This window comes from Pipistrellus hanaki (assembly GCF_964339955.1).
Source record: "Pipistrellus hanaki genome assembly, chromosome: 7".
Taxonomy (NCBI): domain Eukaryota; kingdom Metazoa; phylum Chordata; class Mammalia; order Chiroptera; family Vespertilionidae; genus Pipistrellus; species Pipistrellus hanaki.
In genome coordinates, this window is record NC_140509.1 from 27,983,320 (window position 1) to 28,008,168 (window position 24,849).

Consider the following 24,849-nt stretch of genomic DNA (forward strand, 5'->3'; position numbering starts at 1 on the left):
GTACCATGTTTTGGACAAGTTATTTTAATATACTTTGTTTATTTCAGAGAAGAAAGAAGAGAGAGAGAGAGAGAGAGAGAGAGAGAGAGAGAGAGAGAGAGAGAGAGAGAGAGAAACATCAGTGATGAAAGAGAATCATTGATTGGCTGCCTCCTGAATGGCCCCCACTAGAGATCATGCCTGCAACTGTGACATGTGTCCTGACTGGGAATCGAACTGTGACCTCCTGGTTCATACATAGACACTCAAGCATTGAGCCATGTTGATGGGGCTGGCAAGTTATTTTAATAGTTTGAGTATCAAAATGACTAGAGAAACTTATAGACACTTCCTCACTACAGTAATTTATTCTTGTTAGTGTATAGAAACACTATTGCCACATAATTCTTTCCAATTAGAAAAAGAAAAATTAATTTCATATTAATTAGTTCAGAGTTAGAGAAAATACAATAAGTACAAGGAGGCAGCATTCTATCTAATAAAGAGGGAATATGCTAATTGATCATGCCCTTACAAAGATGGTGGTGCCCACAGACAATAAGGAGGGAATATGCTATTTGACTCTCACACCCTCAAAGATGGCAGTGCCCACAGCCACAAGATGGCAGCACCCAGTCCCCTCAGCCCCACTGGAGTCCCCCAGTCCCCTCAACCCTCCAGCCACCCAGGGCCAGATGACGCACAGGCAAGCCTCAGATGGCAGCTGCCCAGTCACCCAGGGCCGCCTGAGGCTCAGGTAACCAGGGCCAGTCAAGGCTTGTGCTGGTAAGATGGGGGCATTGCCTTCCCCTGATTTTCAGGTCACCTCTTGACCCTAAGGGCTCATGGACTGTGAGAGGGGGTAGGCTGGACTGAGAGACCGCCCTCCAGTAAATGAATTTTTATGCACTGGGCCTCTAGTATAATATAAATGTAATTCCTTTATCAACTATGCACTTTTGGGCTAAGAGCAATATGACCAGCTATGGAGAAACCAGAGAAGGTCTTACAGAGAAATTATACTAGGCAGAGGCAGATGAGTAGAATGCAAGATGCATAAAGGAAGCACCAAGCTCAATGATAGACTATAATTGGTGCTAAACATGGAAAAAACCTCAGACTTAACTCTTTTTTAAGTTTTGGGGGAAATGGGCATTAGTGGGAATTTGCAGCATTTTTATAGTTAATAAAAGATGTATGCACACACATAGGCACAGTTATATACATACACAAACATATGCACACACTGGATATTTTTAATACCTTGGAAGACATATTAGGACTACATAAAAAAAATGAGTTCACAGAAAAGATAAGTCTGAATTAATCTAAGGACATGAAATCCTAATTTGTGCTCGTTCTTCTATTCAGTAAAGCTTCCCTCTAGTAGAAATTTCCACTGGAAAAGAGAAATTATGTATCGTTGAACCCACACTAGGATTTAGAAAACCTGAGATAAAGTTATAGAGAGGTGAAAACATGTCATTTTCTCTTGTGCTCATAAATTTTCAAACTTACTTCTTGAAAAATTTACATGTCTTTCTGCCAGACTTGTAAAATTTCTGTAGAGCATGTCAAAATCCTTTGAGCTAATAACTTCATGCGGCTTGAAAAAAAAGATTTGTATTTTTTCAGCGAATATTCTGCATTTGCACAAATTTTCAATTTAAAGATGTTCCCATGGCCTACTATTGGGGAAAAAAAAAAGGCAAATTCACTTTTCTATATCAAAACAGTTTTTTAAATACATCTTTATTCTTTCTGTCCAAGTCTTAAAATCCTTTATACATATAGCTGAATAAACAAAGGTAATAGCATATAGCAAGTACTTTGGTCTTTTAAGCACCGTGTTTTTCATCTGATGAGTTAGCAATTTGTATAATTACACATAAATGGATGCAATGCTGATATCACTGCTTATTATATTATAGCAGTAAAGCAGGTACAGTGTAATCTGCCCTTCTTGTTCATAGTATTACCCACAAACAATGTTCTGTACACTCTATTTCAATTTCTCAGCTTGATTAGCTAACAATCTGCACTAAAACATTCAAAGTAAAATAGAAAGCTAATTACATAGAGATTTTTAAGCTCATTTGCACAAATAGGATTTATTAGTACCAATAAAGGTGGAGAAAAAAAAACACCCCACAGTATGACTTCTCTTGTATCATCACTAATTCCCTCTGCTAATTCAAATTGTCCACAGAAAACCTAAATGAGAAAGAACATTGAAATGGCATTTTGGGGAAGGGCAGGATTTGGAGAAAAGAAAATGTTCCTTGGGCCTATGTACACGTTGAATTGCTTTTATCCTGGATTATTGCCTGAATTTTAGAATGCTGCATCAAATGATGCAGGAAAATATCAAACTCCTTTCTATTAAGGGCTGATTTCCATTCATTGCATTCTTTTATCATTTCCTATTATGTTTCTCTCCCTTACTTGACTAAATGAATGATACCAATTATAGGATATCAAAAAAGAAACCCAGGTGATTAAAAGCTCAAAATATATGACACAGAGATGTAGCATAAAAATCCGCTATCCTAGAGTGGGAAATAGAAAAATTTAAACTGGATTTTTTAAAATAAAGGAAACCAGGGCAAAGTTGATATTTTAAACATTGAAAGCTTCTAAAAATGATTCTAAAATATGATATTTTAGCACAAAGTATTATTAATATAAAATTTTTTAATCTAGCTATCACAAATATTTATGAAGTTAGAAGTTAATAAATCTGAAGTGCATTTATTCATTTTCCTTCTCATTTGAAGTACATTTAAAAAGTCAAAAAAGTATTCTAGTAGATTCCATAAAAGGAAGTCTGAACTTTTTGTCAATGATGATCTAGTTAAAAGAGGAAAAAAAGAGAAAAAAGGCTGATATTGATTCTTAGCCTGGAATAAAATTAGGTTTACTAGTTTTCAAATGAAACATTTCTATGGGGTTATTAAGACATATGACTTTCTATTCACTCTGCAAACCCTCCTTCCACATTCTTTTTTTCCCTGTCTCTGAATGAGATCTCAGTACTAGTATTTTATCATTTTAAAGAAGCAAATAAATTGTCTCCTTCTAGATGTATTAAAGAGTACTATCTAGTGTAGCATCAAAACTTCAGACATTTCTTCAATTTGGGATTTTTTTTTCTGTCCCTCAGCTCTCATGCTCTTTAGTTTTGTGTGCTTTTTGTGAATGGAGTGGGTGCTATGAACCTTTTCCTCATTTTCTTTCAATGTTTTCTCCATCACTCACTGCAGTACTGGCTCCTGCAGTGATTTCTTCTGGCTATGGAGATCTCAGTGTTTTTCGATTCTTCCCATATTGGGGGAGGGATGTTTCTTGTGTGACTCTCATCTCTCTTCTTGGGTGGCTCCCATTCCTGGGTTGCTCTCATTTACAGCTTTTTTTTTTTTTTTAATTAAACCGTGCTTCCTCTGACTCCTTACAATTTCTCTGTGTCACATAGTTTCTGAAGTTTCTCTCTGGTGAACTCACCTGTCCTGTCTACTGTCCTCTTTGGCAGAATTCTCCTCAAAGTGCCCTGGTCCTGCTGCTTTCTCAGGGAACGCATCATACTCCTGTTGAATATGCATGAAACCTCACTCTGCCTTTTACAGTGAAAGTGAAGGCTTTTGCAAACAACTAGCTTTGCTATCTCAGGGTGGTTTTCTTCTGGCACTACAACTGAGATTTTTCACAATGTGTCAGACATCAGTCCCTCATACCTCAAGGAATAAATTCTCCAGGTAACAAACACCCTTAGATTCCTAGTGTGGGGCAATTATTTTTTCACCGGTCATGTAAAAGTTTGAAAACTGAACTTAAAAATATCTTCCATGAATAATACCACTCCTAAGCTCTTCAGCTGCTCAACTAATACTTTGTCTTCTCTTATACAGTCTTGAAGTTTCTGATGGGTTAATGCTAAGTCAACCTCATAATCTTTTATACAGACAAGACCAGCCTAGTATATCATGTCAGGATGTAGGTGCCTGGTTCTTTAGTGTATTCTTCTTTGGAAACTCAGCCATCCTATCTAATGAAAGAGTAATATGCAAATTGACCACCACTCCCACACACAAGATAGCTGCCCCCATGCGCTCAATATGGCTGCCCCCATGTGGACACAAGATGGCCACCACAAAATGGCCGGCAGGAGAGGGCAGTTGTGGGCAATCTGGCCAGCAGGGGAGGGCAGTGGGGGGAACCCAGGCCTTCAGGGAAGGGCAAGTGGGGTCAACCATGCCTGAAGGGGAGGATAGTTGTAGAGGACCAGGCCAGCAGGCGAGAGCAGTTAGGGGTGACCTAGCCTGCATGGGAGGGCAGTTGGGTAAAACAAGGCCAGCAGGGGAGAGCAGTTAGGGGCAATCAGGCTGGCAGGGGTGATCAGGCTGGCAGGCAGAAGTGGTTAGGGGCAATCAGGCAGGCAGGCAGGCAGGCAGGCAGGTGAGCAGTTGGGAGCCAGCAGTCCTGGATTGGAGAGGGATGTCCGAAATCACTTGGGTAGTTGGACATCACTAGAGGGGTCCCAGATTGGAGAGGGGGCAGGCTGGGCTGAGGGACACACCCCTCCCCTTGTGCACGATTTTGTGCACTGGGCCTCTAATCTATAATAATAAAAGGGTTATATTCTAATTATAGCAGACAGTCATGGCTGTGAGGGCCAAGGCAAGCCCCCATGGCTGAGTGAGCTTAGCCCCTTGCATGAATTTTGTGCATCAGGCCTCTAGTAAGACTATAAAAAAGGTTAAATTGCTGCATCTCTGTTTTACTTTCTCCTCTCCTCTCCTCTCCTCTCCTCTCCTCTCCTCTCCTCTCCTCTCCTCTCCTCTTAGAGCAGACACAATTTATATCTCACTAGGTTCTTTTGTATATTTAAGCTTTCACAGAAAGAGGGGGAAGATTTTCCATCTACTGCCATTGATTTATAGTCCCAAATTGTTAAAAGATTTTGCAGTTTATCTTAGAATTTTTCATAAGGTTGCCTTCTTATGCATTTTTTTTTTGTCTTGAATGTGTTGAAAACCCTAGCATCTCTTTGTTTATTCAAATGCAACCACATATAACATATACCTATTTAAAACATGACAAACTATTCAAACACTAATAAGTTGCCAAGTTTTCCTCTCTTGGCAGTTGCTAAATGTCTTGTGTTAGAAGTGAGGCTAGAATTTTAAGGCATTACATGTATTCACATACATGTATATAGAATGTGCATTTCTTTTCTGACCATCACCCATCCCCAACCTTCTGCAACTTTCCAAATAAGTCATTTCCAATAAATGAAAAGCCTAATGAAAATTGAAGTATTACTTTAGTAACTACTGCACACGTTAAAGTTCACAGTACCACACTGACAGCCTTATTAGGCCTAGGATTGAGTTTTACTAGGCCCTAATCTAAATATTGGGGATAATGTTTATTCTTGTAGGTATTGGGGACAGGTAGAAATGAAATAACACACACACACACACACACACACACAACATTCATTACTATAGAATAATTATTCTACCACAGCAAACATGTATACAATTCTAATAACTTACTATAAGAGGCTTATATTTTTCTTTACACTATACCACTTCCAATGTGCATCATCACATGGATTCTGCTTATTGTCAATGCTCAAGAACTCAAGGAAGAAAAAATAGAATTTAAAAAATGTCATACTGTCTCATAAGCTTCTCCAGAAAGCAACGTAACTACTCAAACTGAATTTTTATTAGCTGAAGAAAATTGTATATCTAGAGTTAACTTCAAAGAAGGCATAGTAATTCTATTCTACCCATGTTAGATGGAGAAGAGAGCCTGGATATTTGGAAACATCCCTAATGACTTCCACAGGTCCATTAACTCAACTAGCTGCAAGGATCAAAAGAAATAGATTATTGGGGTCTTGCTTTTAAAGAATAACAACTGCATTCATTTTCAGAGCATGGTCTGATGCAGTGGTTCTCAAAGCATGGTCCTTGGACTCCGAAGTGCCTCCAAAACCTAATATATTTTTATAAAAATACCGGGGTATTACTTGCCTTTTTCATGTTCATTTTCTCATAAGTTTACAGTGGAAATTTTTAGGAAGGATATCCAGAATGACATCCAGAAGATGTCTGGTCTAGTTAGCATATTATTTTTTATTATTATAGATAATTAATATTTTGATGCCTATTGCAGTCTTGTTTAAGAGGATAGAGGTGTTGGTGGTTTTAAGTATTAGCTATGGGACTGATATAAATAAGAGAGGAGGATGTTGTCACACTTTGGGTCAATTCTAAGTTAAAGATAAAGAGTGAGTAATGAGTCAGAACAAAGAATTAAAAAGAAGGTAGAAAATCAGAGCCAGTGGAGACAATGAGAATGAATACTCACCTGGGAATTTTCTGACATCTTGTCAAGGAAATGTTAATTGTTATAAAGGTCATGATGATGCATCTAATATTTATGGTAATACAATCATATTTGTAAGATATGCATATTTATAATATCTGTATCTTTTTGTCTAGATTGTCTGTGCTTTTACACCTCTCTCTCCTGATGATTCATTTTCCATTAATGACCTTAAGACAGAAAAGAAAATCTAGGCCATTAAAAAATAAGGCCTTTTATCTAATTCTGAAAAAAAAGTAAAATAAAATAAACCACAAAACACCTGATAAAAATATTAAACTTTAAAGGGAAGAATTTCCTGGGCCTCTTATCAAGGTCTAGTGTTATCTTTTTCCTACTTTCCTGTCCCCAAGCTACGTTTTAAATCCTAGTCAGGAAGTGCTCTCCCCAGCCTTGTAGAATATATTGATTCTTCTTCTTCACAACCGATAAAACCTCTGTAGCCATAACAATGTGGTCCCTTCACATTAAGTCAGCTGTGCTGAAAGCAAGCAGTCTCTGGTTCTTTCTTTCAGTCTAATGGAGATTTTGTGTTCGTCTTTAAAACAATGCTTTTATCTCCTTGAGTTTCTACTGGGCTGCAGTTGTTTTATTAGTTCTCGAGTGATTTATGTATTTTCGATGTACAAGTGCCTAGAGGCTAAGATAAATAGAGGTATTTTTATGGTAAAATTTGAAAAATAGTCCAGGGCTTGAAAAAGAAAAGCTTATTAGAGGCTCAAAAATTAAAATAAATGCTTTCTCTGCCATGCAAAGGATGAAATAAGGCATGTGAAGAGCAGGGTTCTGATAACTATTCTAATTTTTGCTCTCCACCCTCATCACATTAATGTCTAAGATAAACATTAAGTCATTTACTATAAGATATCAAAATACTTTAGAAGTTATAGCCCTCAAGCTCAGGTACATGAATCCTGGCATATCTAGGCTTCTACTCTTTATGTGTTAGATAAATGCCAGGCACAATACCAATGTGATTAATTCAGATAGACTTTCTTATGGCATTTCTTCTTTATGTAGAAAGGTCAGATTTTCATGAATCCATTGATGTATTAACCCATTTTAGTATTTTTAACACCATTTAGTGTTAACATGGTGTTAAAAATAATTCTCCACACCCAGGCCAGTGTGGCTCAGTGGTTCAGCATCATTCTATGAACTAGAAGGTTAAGGTTTGATTCCTGGTCAGGGCTCATGCCTGGGTTACAGGCTTGATGACCAGTAGGAGCATGCAGGAGGCAGCTCATCAATGATTCTCTCTCATCATTGAAGTTTCTATCTCTCCCTCTTCCTTGCTTTCTGAAATCAATAAAAACATATCTTAAAAAAAAAAAAAAAAGTCAAGGCATTCCCTCTGCAGATATCTAGAGCTCTCTCTCTCTTTTTCTAATTAAAAATATATATATTCTTATTGATTTCAGAGATGAAGAGAAAGGGAGAGAGAAATAGGAACATCAGTGATGAGAGAGAATATTGATCAGCTGCCTCCTGCATGCCCCACACTGGGGATCAAGCCCACAACCTGGGTATGTGCACTGACTGGGAATTGAACCTTGACCTTCTGGTTTATAGGTCTATGCTCAACCACTGAACCATGCTGGCTAGGCTAGAGCTCTCTTTATCGATCCATTATTTTATTCTTCCTTGAAAATTATACCTTACTTAGCTTTTTAAAAAATCATATATTTGTGTACTTCTGTACATTGACTAATTATATACGAATCTGATATTTTGATGTTTCAGAGGAGCACCTTCCTGCCTGTAGCGGTGGAGAAGACATCTCCTCATGCAGGTATTATTACAGAGTACACAGACCCATTTTACTTAAAGCCCATTTCTGACTATAGTAGTTACCCCTTATCCACAGTTTCACTTTCTGTGGTTTCACTTACTGGTGGTCAACCACAGTCTGGAAATATTAAGTGAAAAATTACAGAAATAAACAATTTATAAGTTTTAAAATTTTGCCATTCTGGGTAGCATGATAAAATCGTACTCGATCCTTCTCTGTCCCACAAATGTGAATCATCCCTTTGTCTAGTGTAGGGGTGTCGAACTCAATCAGAGAAGGGGCCAAAATCTAAAATCCAGCCTAAATTGTGGGCCGAATGATTTACTGAACAGTCATAAACTGACAATGTCATAAACTGACAGCGGAGTGCAGTGATGACAGCGCGGTGCGGGCCACATTGCAAGGCCTGGCGGGCTGGATTTGGCCCGCGGGCCTTGTGTTTGACACATGTGGTCTAGTGTATCTACTGTGTGTACATGTGTATACACTACTCTCTCCTTAGCCACTTAGTATCCTCCTTGGTTATTAGAATGACAGTCACAGTATCCAGGGTTTGTGTTCAAGTAATCCTTATTTTATTTCATAATGGCCCAATGTGCAGGAGTAGTGGTGCTGGCAATTCACGTTTGCCAAGAGAAGCCATAAAGTGTATGTATGCATGTATGTATGTATGTATGTGTGCACCTATTAATGGGAAAAACAGTGTATACAGGATTTAGTACTATCTGTGGTTTCAGGCCTCCACTGTGGGTAGTGGACTATATTCCCATCAGATAAAGGAATACTACCATACATTATAAGATGATAAAGTATAACTTACTGATATATTTTTTGGGGGAGAGATACAAAGAGATGGCAATTAACATTTTAAAAAATTAATTAAATTCACTGGGGTTACAATGTTAAGATTATATAGGTTTCAAGGGTACAATTCTATGATACATCATTCTGTGTATTGTACTATGTGTGCAACACCCCAAGTCAGATGATCAGTTGTGTAGCTATAACATTAATCTTCCAACAAATTTATTTATTTATTTATTTATTTATTTAAAATATATTTTATTGATTTTTTTACAGAGAGGAAGGGAGAGAGATAGAGAGCTAGAAACGTCAATGAGAGAGAAACATCGACCAGCTGCCTCTTGCACACCCCCTACTGGGGATGTGCCCACAACCAATGTACATGCCCTTGACCGGAATCGAACCTGGGACCTTTCAGTCTGCAGACCGACGCAATACCACTGAGCCAAACCAGTTTTGGCTCTTCCAACAAATTTAAATAATCCGCCAATGGTTCCTGATTCTGAACATGCTCGTGAAAATTATTATCTTTATAAAGTCACAATAAGTATGTATAAATTATACTTATTATAAAAATCAAAGATAAAAGAATTTAGAACAGGCTAAAAAGAATTACCAATACTCTTGGCTGAAGTATTATTAATGAACTCTTTTGACAAAATGAGTACTGACTAGCACTGAATGGTGGAGAAGTGTTCTGGAAAGGATTGAGGTCAAACATGAGTTGCTGATGCAACTTATTACCCTCAGTAATAGATACAGCTTCTAATGTTGGTTCATAACCTGTATGAAGGTGATTAGAATAAGCATCCTGGCGATCAGCATGAGTTTTGATGAGGTTTGCAGGAGCAATGAATAGAAGGGGAAGGGTCATTGTTGGGCCCTGATGAACATGAATATACAAAAAGTGAGTAGAAGAAAAAAACAAGCCAGTGAAAGTACCTGAATAGGAGTCATAAAAGTAAGAGAAAAACAGAAAATGAAAGAATGGGGGTTTTTTAGAGAAAATAATATAGAGATATAGAGGCTATGCTGGAAAGGGCAGTTTCTGCAGAATGGTGAGAGCAGAGGCCAGAACATAGTGGGCAAAGGTACAAATAAATGGGAGGTGATGAAGTAGATAGAGGGATGATTACTTATTTTAAAAATTTGTCTTAGGATGAAAAAGAAGTCATCAAACGAAGAGAAATCAGCCAGTCAGAGAAAGACAAGTATCACTCATATGTGAATTCTAATGAATAAAATAAACTGTTGAATAAAATATATCCAGAGATATAGAAACATGGAACAGACTGTCAAATCTCAGAGGGAAGGCAGCATTAGATGGTGGGTATGAAGAATGCAACCAAAGAACTTGGAAAAAAAATATATATATATATATATAAAAAATAAAAAATAATAATTATATATATATATATATATATATATATATATATATATATATCCATCGCATGGACACAGACAATAGGGTGGTGAAAGCCTGGGCAGGACTGAACTAGAAGGGGTCAATGAGGAAAATAAGGGTATATATTTAATACTTTTCACAGTAAAGATTTAGCAAAAAAAAAGGGAACACAGTTGGGAAAAAAATGTTTTTGTTTTATGTTTAATATTATACAGACTTGTAAGCCTGTGTTCACAGACAATGAAGAAACCAAGGTTGATAATGCAGTTGATGGATCAAGGTATTTGAGATGTAGGAAGGAGGGAACCAAAATCCATGGGAGGGATTTACTGTGTAGAGGTGAAGGAATACCACTTCCATTGATCAGAGAGAGTAGTTAGAAAGTGAATGAATGATTGGCTACATATATGTAAATATTAGGGAAAACAATGTAAAAATCTGTTTCATTGTCTTAATGAGGTAGGCAACAAATGGATCGAGTTTGGGAGAGCAGCTCATAGGGTAGGGAATTTGAAAGGAAGTTCAAAATCTGGAAGAGTTGCTTAAGGTAACAAGGGAGGAATCTGGCTAAGGGATTTTTCAGAGGATCCATAGGTATTATTAGGATTGCATATGTGATTGGGGAGCAGGAATGTATACTGGTTTAAATAAGCAATGCTGGGTCATATTTTCCAGGTACACTAAGTGAACCAGGTGAAGGAACATCTAAGTAATGTGATTATGTCCATTTAAAGCAGTTACATGGAACAAAATGAGGTAGAAGTGTTTAGGATAATAGGGAGAAAGAGGTGATGGTATAATTTATCATCCTAACTAGGACATATTAAAGAGGGGGGGGGGGAATAACCAAACAGAATGTTGGGAAAACAGAAATAACTGAATCTATCACCAAGCAAAACAGGATAAATGACATTCATGTTCATAGTGATAAAAACTGGTTATTAAAAAATGACATAAGTTAAGGAAAAACTTCTGGTAAATGATCTAAATCTAGGGTGAAAGTTTGATTATGAGTAAGATAATAAATTTCCTGTAAGTGTTTAAAAAAAAGGGGGGGGGGGGCTATGTATTTAGATCTCAAAAGTTTAATAGATATGGTGACTCTGGTTAATGACATAAGTTAGTGATGCTGGAATAGAGAAGGTGAGAAGTCCATTGGAGTTCAGAAAGTTACAGTGGTCTAAAGTTAAGGTGAATATGTTTATTTTCCTACACACTCTTAAATTGTTCAGGGAGATAGAGAAATTAATGGTGGCAATAAAGTTTATAAGCCAGAGATCAGAGTTCTAAAAGAATGTGAAGGAATGAGCTTGGGTGAGGTCAATTAGTAACAAGGATGAGGTCTGGGTGACATGAGGGTCAATGAAGATAGTTTTATAAGAGGGCATAAGAGTGTGGTAATAGCTATTAAGGAAATGAATATAGTTGTCATTGCTTTATGTCATTAAGTATTTGAATCACCCTTGATCCATGCTTGTCCTCAAACTTTGATTATAATTTTACTTCCAATGCCTACAGGAGAGAATTCTTGCTTGTGCTAACAAAATTGTCAAGTTCTACATTAAGTTATAATCCTGATTTTAAATTAATAACCTGGACTTGTTCATGTTTTTGTTTTGATTAACAAGCATCTACATATATAGCCGAAGCCAGTTTAGCTCAGTGGATAGAGCTTCGGCCTTCGAACTGAGAGGTCTCAGGTTCAATTCCGGTCAAGGGCATGTACGTTGGTTGCGGGTACATCCCCAATAGGCAGTGTGCAGGAGGCAGCTGGTCAATGTTCCTCTCTCATCGATGTTTCTAGCTCTCTATCCCTCTCCATTCCTCTCTGTAAAAATCAATAAAATATATATTTTTAAAAATCTATATATATAAAAGCCTAAGCGACCATTAGACCATTCAATCCTTCAACCATTCGACCTTTTGACCAATAGCTATGACTGCAGTGACTACCAGGAGGCAGATGCTCAATGCACAGGCATGGAAACATGGAACAGACTGATGAATCTCATAGGAAAAGGGGATGGCGAAGAGATTAACCAAAGATCTTCTATGCATACTAGAGGCCCGGTGCACAGATTCATGCACCTGTGGGGTCCCTCGGCCTGCCCTGTAGTGATTGTGTTGAAACTGGCAGTCCGACATCCCCCGAGAAGACCCAAATTGTGAGAGGGTGCAGGCCAGGCCAGTGCATGGATTCATTCATAATGGACAATTTATTCTTCCTTGACAAGTAAAAATGAGATTTATTAATTACAACAGTCAGACCTTAGACTACAGAGGATATATCAAGTTAATAGACACATTTTGTGGCTTCATAGAGGTGTTTTTAATAATGAGATCCTGACTGTTTTCTATAAACCAATTTTTAATATTAATAGAAGTAAAAATTTGAGGACAGAAAATGTATTCACATCTTTATGACAATAAAGGATACTTGGTATCCTCATTTTTTATCTGATTTTAATGCACAAAAATTCTAAGCAAACATGCCTATGTTTTGTATTTTATTCCTTTCTACCATTATTAAAAGAAATAATTACCAACATTTATAAAATGTCTTAGAATATCCTCAATAAGATAAGGCTTTAATAAGAGAAAATGAGACATTAAAATATTACTTGAATCTTGCCATTTATGATATACTAGAGGCCCAGCACATGGAATTCGTGCACAGGGTGGGGGTGTGTCCCTCAGCCCGGCCTGCATCCTCTCACAATCCGGGATCCCCAGGGGATGTTGGGCCTAAACCAACAGTCAGACATCTCTCTCACAATCCGGGATAATGTATGCACCAGTGACCATACTTTTCATACAGGTGAAAGGCATCTTGCTATTGTATGGGCAGCTACATTTTTTGCCCTGATTATAAAAAGTACATAACATGATCCTTCTGAGGCAGTAATACAATTTTCCTATCTTATAGGTGAAAAACTGAAGCTGAGAGAAGTTAAATAATTGGCTTTGTCACACAAGTTATGTGTCAGAATCAGGGCTGACCACAAAATGTGCAAGCCAGAGTCCATGCATGTCATTGCTGCATCATCCTGTTTTTTCAGTGTTAGAGTAGCCTTGCCAGGTTTTAATTTTTAAATCTAAGAGACTGTTCCCAATATATAGGGTAGGGTCCCTAGGTCTCGCCAGCGATCAGGGCTGGCGATCAGGCCCACTGGCACCCACCTTGGCTGGAAGCCTGGCACTGACTGCTGGCCAGCCCCACCCCCCAATCACTGCTGCTGGTCACCTACTTCTCAGGGGGCAGACGCTCAAAGCAGGAGCTGCCCACAACTGGTGGTCAGTGCACATCATAGTGACCGGTTGTTCTGCAGGTCGTTCTGCCATTTGGTCAATTTGAATATTAGGGTTTTATTACACAGGATATTTTTTATTGCACTAAAATCATAGCTTGCTATCTGTTAGGGTTTTTTTTTGAAACTTTGGAGAAATTTTCTAGCATCAAACTGTCATCACTCAATGACCTGCAAATAAAATAAGTATAATTTATTGGTATAACCAAGATTTTATTTTATTTTTTTAAAATATATATTTTTATTGATTTTTTACAGAGGAAGGTAGAGGGATAGAGAGTTAGAAACATCAATGGGAGAAACATCAATCAGCTGCCTCCTGCACACCTCCTACTGGGGATGTGCCCACAACCAAGATACATGCCCTTGACCAGAATCGAACCTGGGACCTTTCAGTCCACAGGCCGACGCTCTATCCACTGAGCCAAACTTGTTTCGGCTATAACCAAGATTTTAAATTACATTGATTATATAGGATTGTTGAAATTACAGCAAGCTTCCAACTGGCATGACTCAGTGATTGAGCATCGACCTCTAAACCAGGAGGCCAAGGTTTGATTCCTGGTCAGGACATATGCCTGGGATGCAGGCTCCATCCCTAGTGGGGGGGAGGGGGGGAGATGTAGGAGGCAGCTAATCAATGATTCCCTCTCAGAGTTGCTGTATCTCTCTCTCTCCCTCTTCCTCTCCCTTCCTCTCAGAAGTCAATAAAAATATTTTTTTTAAAAATAAACATTAAATTATAGCAAGCTATTGTAGACCAAATGTAACAAAAATATTACCTTTACATTTAATGAACATAATATAGTGTTTAAACAATTGCTATAGTAATTGTTGCATTAATAACGTTTAATTATATAAAATATTTTGATGCTTAATTTGGTAGTTGAGTAAATCTCCCTTTGGCATTTATCTATTTTCTTGATGAAGATTTATTCATGTGAATTTTGGCTTCTTCTTTCTCATTTTTTTTACTCAGGCATCTTAATTTTTTCAGCTCCTCTTTTGGGAATATTATCAAGCTTCCAAATTTTACCACATTTACATAGTCTTTATAAACTCATTTCACAAACCTTGGCAATCTGTAAGCTTCTTCAAATGTAGCCAGCCACAAGAGTAACACTTTTACAGATGATATTATGTGATCTTAAAAGTAAGCTATCTTTAAATCGTATCTTCTTCAAATTTTGATTTGTTTCAATCACATGGCACAAATCTGTTATCATACGAATACATAATGTTATAGGAAGCTTCAAAACTTCAAGGTAATGTTGGTGGGGGCAACTCTAGGCGTTTCACATGAAAAAGTTCAAATATTGCGGAAACCAGTTTGGCTCAGTGGATAGAGCGTCGGCCTGGAGACTGAAGGGTCCCAGGTTCAATTCTGGTCAAGGGAATGTACCTTGTTTGCAGGCACATCCACAGTAGGGGGTGTGCAAGAGGCAGTTGATGGATGTTTCTCTCTTATCAATGTTTTTAACTCTCTATCCCTCTCCCTTCCTCTCTGTAAAAACTCAAAAAAAAATATATATTTTTTTAAAAAAACCCAAAAAGTTCAAATCTTTTTTAATCATAGAAAAATATAAAACCAAAAACACACTTCAGGAATCAGGATTGAATCAGTTTGTTCTTTCATGTGAATAAGAAATTACAGCTGTTGTTTGATGAGACTTTAAATTACTGTGCTTATTTTAAAAGAGAGTACAACTTCTCCGTAAAAGCAGGCATGCTCAATTTTTGACAGTACAGAAATGTAAGAGAGATTAGAGAGTGCTTTTTTCTAAAAATGGTAGCACCAAGAGTCATGATACCAGAGGAAAAAGAAAACTTAGACATGCATTCTACAATGTATTTAGATACCTCTTCTACATTATTCAACACACCACCACCCCCACCCCCCACCCCTGCCCTAAGGCTTTAAGTCTCAATAGTCTGGCTTTCCCTTTAAACTCTCTTTTACTTCAGACTCTGGATGTCTCTGTGTTGGGTTTAAAAGATATGCTATGAGTGAACAAGCAAAGGCAAAGCGGTGTGCATTTTATTCTCTCTTTGTTAAATTGTGCTAATGTGTGGTTCTCAAAGTGTGATCCCTGGACTAGCAGTATCAGCATTACCTGGGATATGCGAATTCTAGGTATCACCCCAGATCCACTGAATCAGAAACTCTGGGCATGGGGCCCAGAAATCTATGTTTTCAACCAGCCTTCCAACTGATGCTGGTGTATGCTAAAATTTAGAAACAACTATGTAAAGGAGTGTATCTAGTTAGCGGTATTTTAGCATATATTTTATTCTATTGGGAAACACAAGAAAATGTTAACTGTTTAACATCACAGACAGAAATGTTAAAATGAAGAATCACTCCCTTGCTTTACTGTTAGAATTTTCTAACAATGTTCAATTATTTTTAAATATATATTTTTATTGATTTTAGAGATAGAGGGAGAGAGAGAGAGAGAGAGAGAGAGAGAGAGAGAGAGAGAGAGAATCATTGATGTGAGAGAGAAACAATCAGCTTCTTTCCCTCCTTGCCCCTACTGGGGACTGAACCTGCAACCCAGGTATGGGCCTGGACCGAGAATCGAACCAGCAACCTTTCAGTGCACAGGACAACACTCAACCAACTGAACCACTTTAGCCAGGCTCAACTATTATTTTTCTTTCACCTGAACTTATCTATACATTAGAATAATGGTCTTTTTCTTGTTAGCATTTTATAATTCCCTACATGTATAAAGATTAAAGAACATGAATTAAATTCAGCAATCCTCAGGGCCTTTATTCATTTCAATAATCAATCTAGTTACCTTTATATTTGATTTGTGCCAGGGACTGTGCTGAGTCTCTGGGTAAAGAAAGTGAATGATGAATAAGACATAACTCTTTATGCCAAGATACTTACTCCAAAACCAATTTGAGAAAAGACATGTAGAAACTAGTTTAGTTGTTCAGAGATTGGGAGAGGGTAGGCTAGCCTGTAGTCTGAGGCTCTTTGTTTCATAATAATCTATATAAAAATTAATATTGTTTGTCCATCATTTCTTCCAAATGGTTTGAGTTGAGTTCTGTTATACATTAAAAAGATTGAAAAAATAAAATATCATGACCATGAAAAGAAAGATAAACAAAAAATACCAACTCATTTATTTTTAACTAGAGTGCAGGTGCATGAAATTCATGCTCTGGGGGGTGTCCTTCAGCCCAGCCTGCACCCTCTCCAATCTGTGACCCCTCAGGGTATGTCTGGCTGCCGGGCCTAAATCAGCAGTCTGACGTCCCTCTCAAAATCCGGGACTGCTGGCTCCCAACTACTTGCCAGTCTGCCTTCCTGATTGCCCATACTGCTTCTGCCTGCACCCCTGATCACCCTCTAACCACACCCCTGCCAGCATGATAGATGCCTAACTGTTCCCATGCTGGCCCAATCACCCCCAACTTCCCTATCATGCTGGCCCAGTCACCCACAACTGCCCTCCCCTGTTGGCTTTGTCACCACTAATTGCTCTCCCCTTGAGGCCTGTTTCCCCCACAACTGTCTTCCCTCCCCTGAAGGCCTGGTCGCCCCCAGCTGCCCTCCCCTGCCAGCCCGGTCACCTCCAACTGCCCTCCCCTGCTGGCCATCTTGTGGCCACCATCTTGTGACCACATGGGGGCAGCCATCTTGTGCCAGGACATGATAGTCAATTTGCATATTACCTCTTTATTATATAAGATTATTTCAAGAAACATTTCTTAAGCACCTGTTTTTTGCCAGGCATTATGTATGTTATGCACTGAGATTCATAAGATGGAGTATTTAGTGTTAAGCACTTTCTAGTAGGAGTGATGAAAAGCTAAATTAGCTTAAGGATAGTAAATCCTTAACATCTCTAGAATAAAATATTGATAGTGTATAAGGAGAATGAGGTTTAGATAAAAAAGAGAAAATCCTGTTCATTTTCCTGGGAATTGTTTTTTGATTGTTTGTTTGTTTGTTGTTTTAAGTTTATCTAATTAATTTTATTCCCTTGTTTTCAAAATAATAAATCTAATAAAGGCCAAAGTAACTGTAGGGAACTTTTGTTCTCTGTAGAATAGTTTCGTATACTTCTTTTGCTCTATTTTCCTATCAATGTTTCTTTCATAGTTGAATTTATGTTCCTTCTAAAATCCTTGGTACTAACTTTTTCAGCTAATGAAAATATTCTAGTAATTTTTTGTAATATTCTTTAAAATGACTAAACAATATTCTATCCAGACTTCTTAATATACTTAACTACCTCAAAATTTTCATTGTTATTTCATTATAGCTTATACTATTATTAAAATTTTATGGTATATTTTGCAGGTATTTACATTGTATTTATATTTACTATCCAGATATAAATTTGTGAAATTGAAAAACATAAATATTTTTAAGGTTTTACAAATATGTCTGCATTGTTTTACAAAACAATGTACACTCTCAAAAAATCAATTTTTTTGTTCTGGAAATCATGCCAAATAAGCAAAAAGTGGTAATATCTACCTTGAAACTATAAAATGAAACAAAGGTATTAGTTTTTTAGAGTAGAAAAATATTTTCTTGACCTTAATAGTAGACTTAAAGCTCATATGATGATTTATAAAAGAAAATATCTGTAAAGAACATAGGCAAAGTCATTATAGCAACTTAAGATTTATTTCATGTAACCTTCTTAGTATAATACTATTCGTAGAAGTATAGAGTCTGGAGTCAGGATGCCAGGAATCAAGTCTTAGTTTGGCTGCCAGTAGGCTGTATTATTTGAACAAATTATTGAATCTCTCAGAATTTGTTTCCTAACATAAAATGGGGTCAAAATACATTTAAAAAAAGAAGTGTCTGAGGAGATTACTAAAGTAAATGAAGTGTATAAAGCACTTAGCAATAAATGCAAGCATATGAGGAAATCAATAAAGCTTAACTATTATTATTATTGATGGCCCATGGTAAATATAGATGTCGTATACATTTATTTTTCTCTGTCTCCATTTCTTTGTATAAAGAAAGATTTGTATTAGTGTATAACTAAAGCCCTGTAGTAGGCAGCTTCTGCAATCACTCCCAATGATCCCTGATGCCTGTGCAAGTGTTTGTGCAATCCCGCGCTTATAGCCGGTAGAAGAGGGGGGAAAAACACACAAACAAAAAATGATGCTGGTTCTGAGATTAGGTTACACAAGTCTGTGACTACCGTCTTTCTGACACTCTCATGCCTTCTGATGTGCTCACTCTTACGAAGCCAGTTTTCAGATGGTGAAGCTGTCCTAATGAGAAGTCCACTTGGCATGAAGGTGGGGGACATCTTGGAGGAACGGAGCTCCTCTGTTCAGGAGCCTGTGAGGAACTGAATCTTGCCAACAAGCACATAAGTGACCTTGGAAACTTACCCTCCCCATTAAAGCTGTGAGATGTCCCCACCACCAGTTTAAACCTTGACTTTGGCCTTGTAAGGACTTTTTTCCTATGCCAACCTTGGATTGTTGAACAACAGACCTCGTGAGATAATAAACGTTGTTTTAAACCACTAAATTTTGAGGAAATTTTTTTTACACAGCAATAGATATCTAATATAATCCTTTCTAATAATAGAGTTTTATAAAACTTAATGATTAAAACCAAGCTTTTAAGAAAAAGCTTTTCAATTTTATCTTTTATACATTATATATACTTGTGTGTCTTATAGGAAACTATTGAGAAACAGGAATTTTTTTAAAGAGTTTATTACACAAGTAATAAAAAAATGTATTATCACACATTTGTTAAAATCTTTGAGAATTAGTTTTTCCCCCATATTAGCTTTATAGAGGCAGAGCATTTAATTATAATGAGTACTTCCATTACATTATTAGAAGCGAAATTATCTCTTTTGTTTGCTCATTAATCTTTGTCTATATATTATCCCAGTACCTATACTTAAGTTATTTTGGGACTAACCCTAGTTTTCAATTTTCCCAAAAGAATGTTGCAAAATTCTAAAATAATAATGTGAAATTAATTTATGTGTATATTAATTGTAAAAAAAGAGAAAGTAAAAAATAAAAATGAAATAGATAAAATTTGAAGTGTTATTGAGGCAGTTATAGATGATTTGGGTAATAATTTAAAACTATATTTATAGTAATTTCGTATCAAAATATATTCTCCTTAATATAAAATATTCTTAAATACATAGTTAATATTAAGTTTAAAAATTGATTAGTTATCTGTAGATCATAAATTATCTAACAATCAATAGTAATAGAGCTAGGCCGGTGTGGCGGTAGTTGAAGTGTCCATCTGTGAACAGGAGGTCACAGTTGGATTCCCAGTAAAGCCACATGCTTTGTATACTTCAAAGTTGCAGGCTCAATCCAGTAGGGGGCATGCAGGAGGCAAGCAGATCAATAATTCTCATCATTGATATTTCAGTCTCCCCCTCTTCCTTCCTCTCTGAAATCAATAAAAATATATTAAAAATAGTAATGGAAATGTAGCATTTAAATGGCTTAAAACCACACATATAAATGCTTATTCAGTGGATTTTTTGAATTTTTGGTAAATAAAGCTTTCAAACAATAGAAAATGGCCTATCCTACAATTTTGTTCCAGGAAAAAAAAATCCTTCTAAAACTACAATTTTGGATGAATTTTAATATTATACTAAGCAGAACGTATTAATAATCCATTTGGAAAAGAGGAACAAAGAATTCTGTGCTTTACTATGCCTAATTCTGATTTTTTTTTTTCTATCTTAACTTAAGGAAAAAAGTTTCTGTGGGAATGGTTTAATAATTTAGTGAGAAATAGATGTGTTTTGGAAAGAGCATTCAGAAACAGAGCATTTAATGGCCAGCAAGGAATATGAGAATGAGAACAGCTTGCAGAATGGATACTATAAATAAGAACTAAAAAGATTTCTGGACTGTCTCTTTCAACTAAATATGTGCAAATTCACATAGTGTCAGAATTAACTTGATTTATTTTTCAATGGAAAATAAAAGAGTCAAAAATAAATGAGTTCAGCTTTCTGCAGTACCTAATACTTCATGATAGATAAGAATAAAAATTACGTTTTTCATATTGTTAGGTGACTACTCTTATTATGGTTGATTTAAAGACACATGAGCTGCTAAACAATTCCACTTTCAGTGGCATTGTCTATTTCAATTTTAAATCTACCAATTATAAGCATAACAGCGGCTAAGAACTTGGCTATGCAATAAGCCAAGTTAGAGCTTTTCAAGCCAAATAAACTTACTTTGGGCTCAGAATTATGCAAATGTGTTTACTACACTGATGTAAGGAACTAGATGCAGATATCTCTCAAATTAGAAATAGTCATCTTATGTACATATAAATATGAGCTTCCAGAGAAGAAAATAGGTCATTCCAAATGTTTTAGAGTGTGGGAAGCAACCTCATGTTAGAGAGACTGCCATTCGATCAGAACAAGATACCAAACTGCCCATCTTCAGCAGGTGCCCGGGAACGGTACAAGGGTCCTGGTACCTGCTGAGAAGTTCAGAGCTTCTCACTGAATAGTGTGACCATTGAATTGCTCGGATTTCCCTGGAAAAGCCCAACTACCATTTTGTTACATTAGTCATATAAAATAACGTGTTTGCATTCCAAATAACTGGCTCTAAATAAATAAATGAATGAATACATACATACATACATAAATACATAAATAAATACATAGGCTTTGGAACAGAATCTGTTTGTCAGTTGGGACCTGCCTGTAATTGCCAAGTAGATCCGCCCTTTGAGGTTTTCGAGCACAGCCATTGACAGACCATCAGGTTATGATTCCCCTGGGACCTGAGAGAGCAAATGCACTTTCCCATCTCACTGTGGCTGAGGAACTCAGAGGCTAGAGTCTGGCTCAATGAAGTCTTAACATGCAAGGTAATCCATAGGTGGGAATCTAACGTCGATTTTCAATATTATAAAAATGATACTGGTTTCTGTACCATTGTTCTCCCTTTAGTCAAACACCAGTATTTTTATTTTAGTATGAACAAGTACAAAACCCTACAGTGCAATATTTCCCTCCGCTTTGAACAAATCATAAAGTAGTGTTGGGTAAGTTAATGACAGCTGTTCTCTGAAATAAAACCCCTACTTTCGATGACAGAGGTTTTGGTGCCCCTTTGACCCTTTGGAGCTGTCAAACTGGATGGGCGCTCCAAAAAATATCATATACAGAAGATAAATATATGCTATACACAAAGGACATTTCTTAAATGCTCCAAAGTGTATATTTCTGGATACACCCCAGGTTTGGGTTTTCTGGTTAAATTGACTAGTGAGGAGCTGAGTCTGTGGTTCAACCATCGGCCTCCTCTTTTTTCCTGTTGTTTTAAATACCTATGATGAGCTCTTTCATCAAAATAAGACGGGTTTGTTTGTCTTTTATAAAAGGCTGCTGCTAAGAAACCATTTTATTACACCAGGTTGGAGTAACCAGCATTCTTGTCAACAATATGTCCCTGGCAAGATCTCACTGATGCCACTAGTCTTCCACAAAGCCCCCTGACGGAAGAATGATTTCAAACTACCTCAAATGCTGGCCTTTCAGATCCTTGAAGTTCCCTGTTTCATCCATTGGATCCTCATCCCACCAAAGACATACACTCACGCAATCGTGTTTTATACCAAAAGTTGGCAAACTACAGCCAATGGACCAAATCTGGCACCTGTTCTAGTTTGTAAAGCCCATGAACCAAGGATCGATTGTACATTTCTAAAAGGTCATGTTTAAAATGGTAATCTAAGTAGGAACATTATATCTTTAAATTTGCATCCTGGCTTACAAAGCTTATTTACTCTGTGGCCCTTTAAGCAAAGTTGCTAACCCTACTCTACATGTTATTGCCAGTCCCTTTATAATTCCCCTACAGTCTCAATTTCAAACAAGCCTTTGGTCTCCACCTCCAATATTTCCAGTGTACTCCACTAAAATCCTGACTCCCTAAACCCTTCCATTTCACAGGGGTCTCCAATCAATTGATGCTAGCACTGTTTCAAAGTGCCTCGCTTGCCTGCTACAGCTGTGTGTTTAATAAATATTTGTTGAATTAATGGTGTTAGTGTGTGTGTTGGGAAAAGGAATCTGCCTGATTGCACCGTTCACTAGTGTTAACTTTCTCATTTCTCTTTCCCTCACCCCAAAGAAACATGCCTGCCCCCATTTCTCTGGTTAGCTACAGGCAATCTGTACCTAAGATATAAAAGCTGGGGGGGGGGGGGGGGGAAACAAACAACAAAAAAACAACACCTATGCTACAAATAGCAGCTAAAGCTATTAGGTACCAGACACTTTAAAACAATGTTACTTGATACCCTCAACAAGTCCACAGGGTAAGTATTATTCATATTTGAGAGATGAAGAAAATAAGTCTCCAATAGGCTAATGGTTCAAATTCACATAACTGGTATATGCCAGAGTTCCAGTGAGGCCATTAGAGATCCAAGTTATTTCCACTATGTGGAGCGCTGCAAATATCAAAGAGTGACCCAAGGGATGACAAGTTGATGTTGGGGGTAGAGTGTAGAGGCCATATTAGACTTAAGAAGGGGGTTTATATATCATTAAATAAAAGAGTTAAAGAGTTTCTATCTGTCTCTTTAATTATAGCATCTAGAAGCTTGTGGAATGATCAGCAAGATTCACCCACCTGACTTTTCTGTGCCATAGCCTGAACATTCTTTTAAATAAATGTGCAGGAAAATTCATTTTCCCCCAATATTACTATATATCAAGAAGCTCAGCTGTGCTCCATAACCTTGTAATTTTCTAGCTGGAAAAGCGTGATGGCTTGACGGGAAGATCTTCCTGCTGAACCATGGAGAAGCTGTTTCTTTCTTCCAAATCTAGAGCAGGAGCCTACAGGGAGGAAAATGTCACTTAATATGATAATTCAACAGAGGTGAGACTATTTTAATTAATGGCTTCCTTCTTCTAGCCTAAGGTTTTCTAATAAGACTAACTAGTTCCAGTAAAGAAATGTATATCTGAAATAAAGCAGGTAATTCAGGTATAGTTTAAAAAAATAGTGACCTATAACATATTTTTACTCATATGATTGCTGTTTTTAAGGTCTGTTTAAAAAAAAAAAATCTGTGTACTTTTAATAACCTCAAAGGGATGTCTGTCTTGATGCAACTCTCTTTAGGAGTTTGCACAACTTTTTTAAGAAATGCCTCTTACATCCTTTGGCCCTGACATTCCCTTGCTTCTTGATCTTTGCCATGCCCCGGTGGGTATTTAGATTAACACTCAGTTTCTTTTCTGAGCTCTATTCATTGTGGTTTTTTGGTTTTTTTGTTGTTTTTTTGTTGTTTGTTTGTTTTTTGAGCTCTTAGTTGGATAGTCCACTACGCATTTCCAATTTTAAAATAAAACCTCCTTTCTGTACATGTTGCCAAGTCTGAGTCTTACTCAAGCTAACTTTCCCTTGTAAAACCAGAGCAATAAATGCTTTACAAACATATAAATGCCCTCTGCAGGCAGGCAGAAAGTGGAAATAATCCATTTTGGCATTAACGTTCATTGCATGCTCCATGTGTCAGGCACTGTACTTCCCATCCATTAACTTCTTATATGTTCAAAATAGGTCCATGAAGTACATATTATTATTGTTCTCATTTATTCAAGTGAAGCAAGCAACTAAATGTAAAGGGACTGAATAAATTGCTCAAGCTTACATAAGTAATACGTCAGAACAGAGATTAAAATTAAGCCAACCAGACTTCAGAAATTGTTTAACCACAAAATTATGTACCCATTAAGAATATTAGCTGGTGGGCTTCTGCATGAAGGTTTGTGTCCCTTTCCCTTCCAATGAGCAGAGTGTCTTCATAGAATGGGCCTCAATGAAGCATGATGTATTTTTTCTTTCCACTAAGTGAATGTGCATGGAGTTACCACATGCCTAGAGACAAGCTTTCAAATTCTCTAGAAAAACTTGTGTTGCAACCCAAAGATTCCTTTCCAAACTTCATGCTAATTTTTCCATCTGGCCTTATTGCTTTAACTTATGGCTTTCAGATATGCAAAAATACAAAGGTGTACTTCTAAACTAACATATTTTCTGTAATATCTCCCAACCACAGGGTCTGGCATATAAGCACTTACTAAATATTGCTTTCATGTGAAAGAAGTATCTGTGAAGAGTTT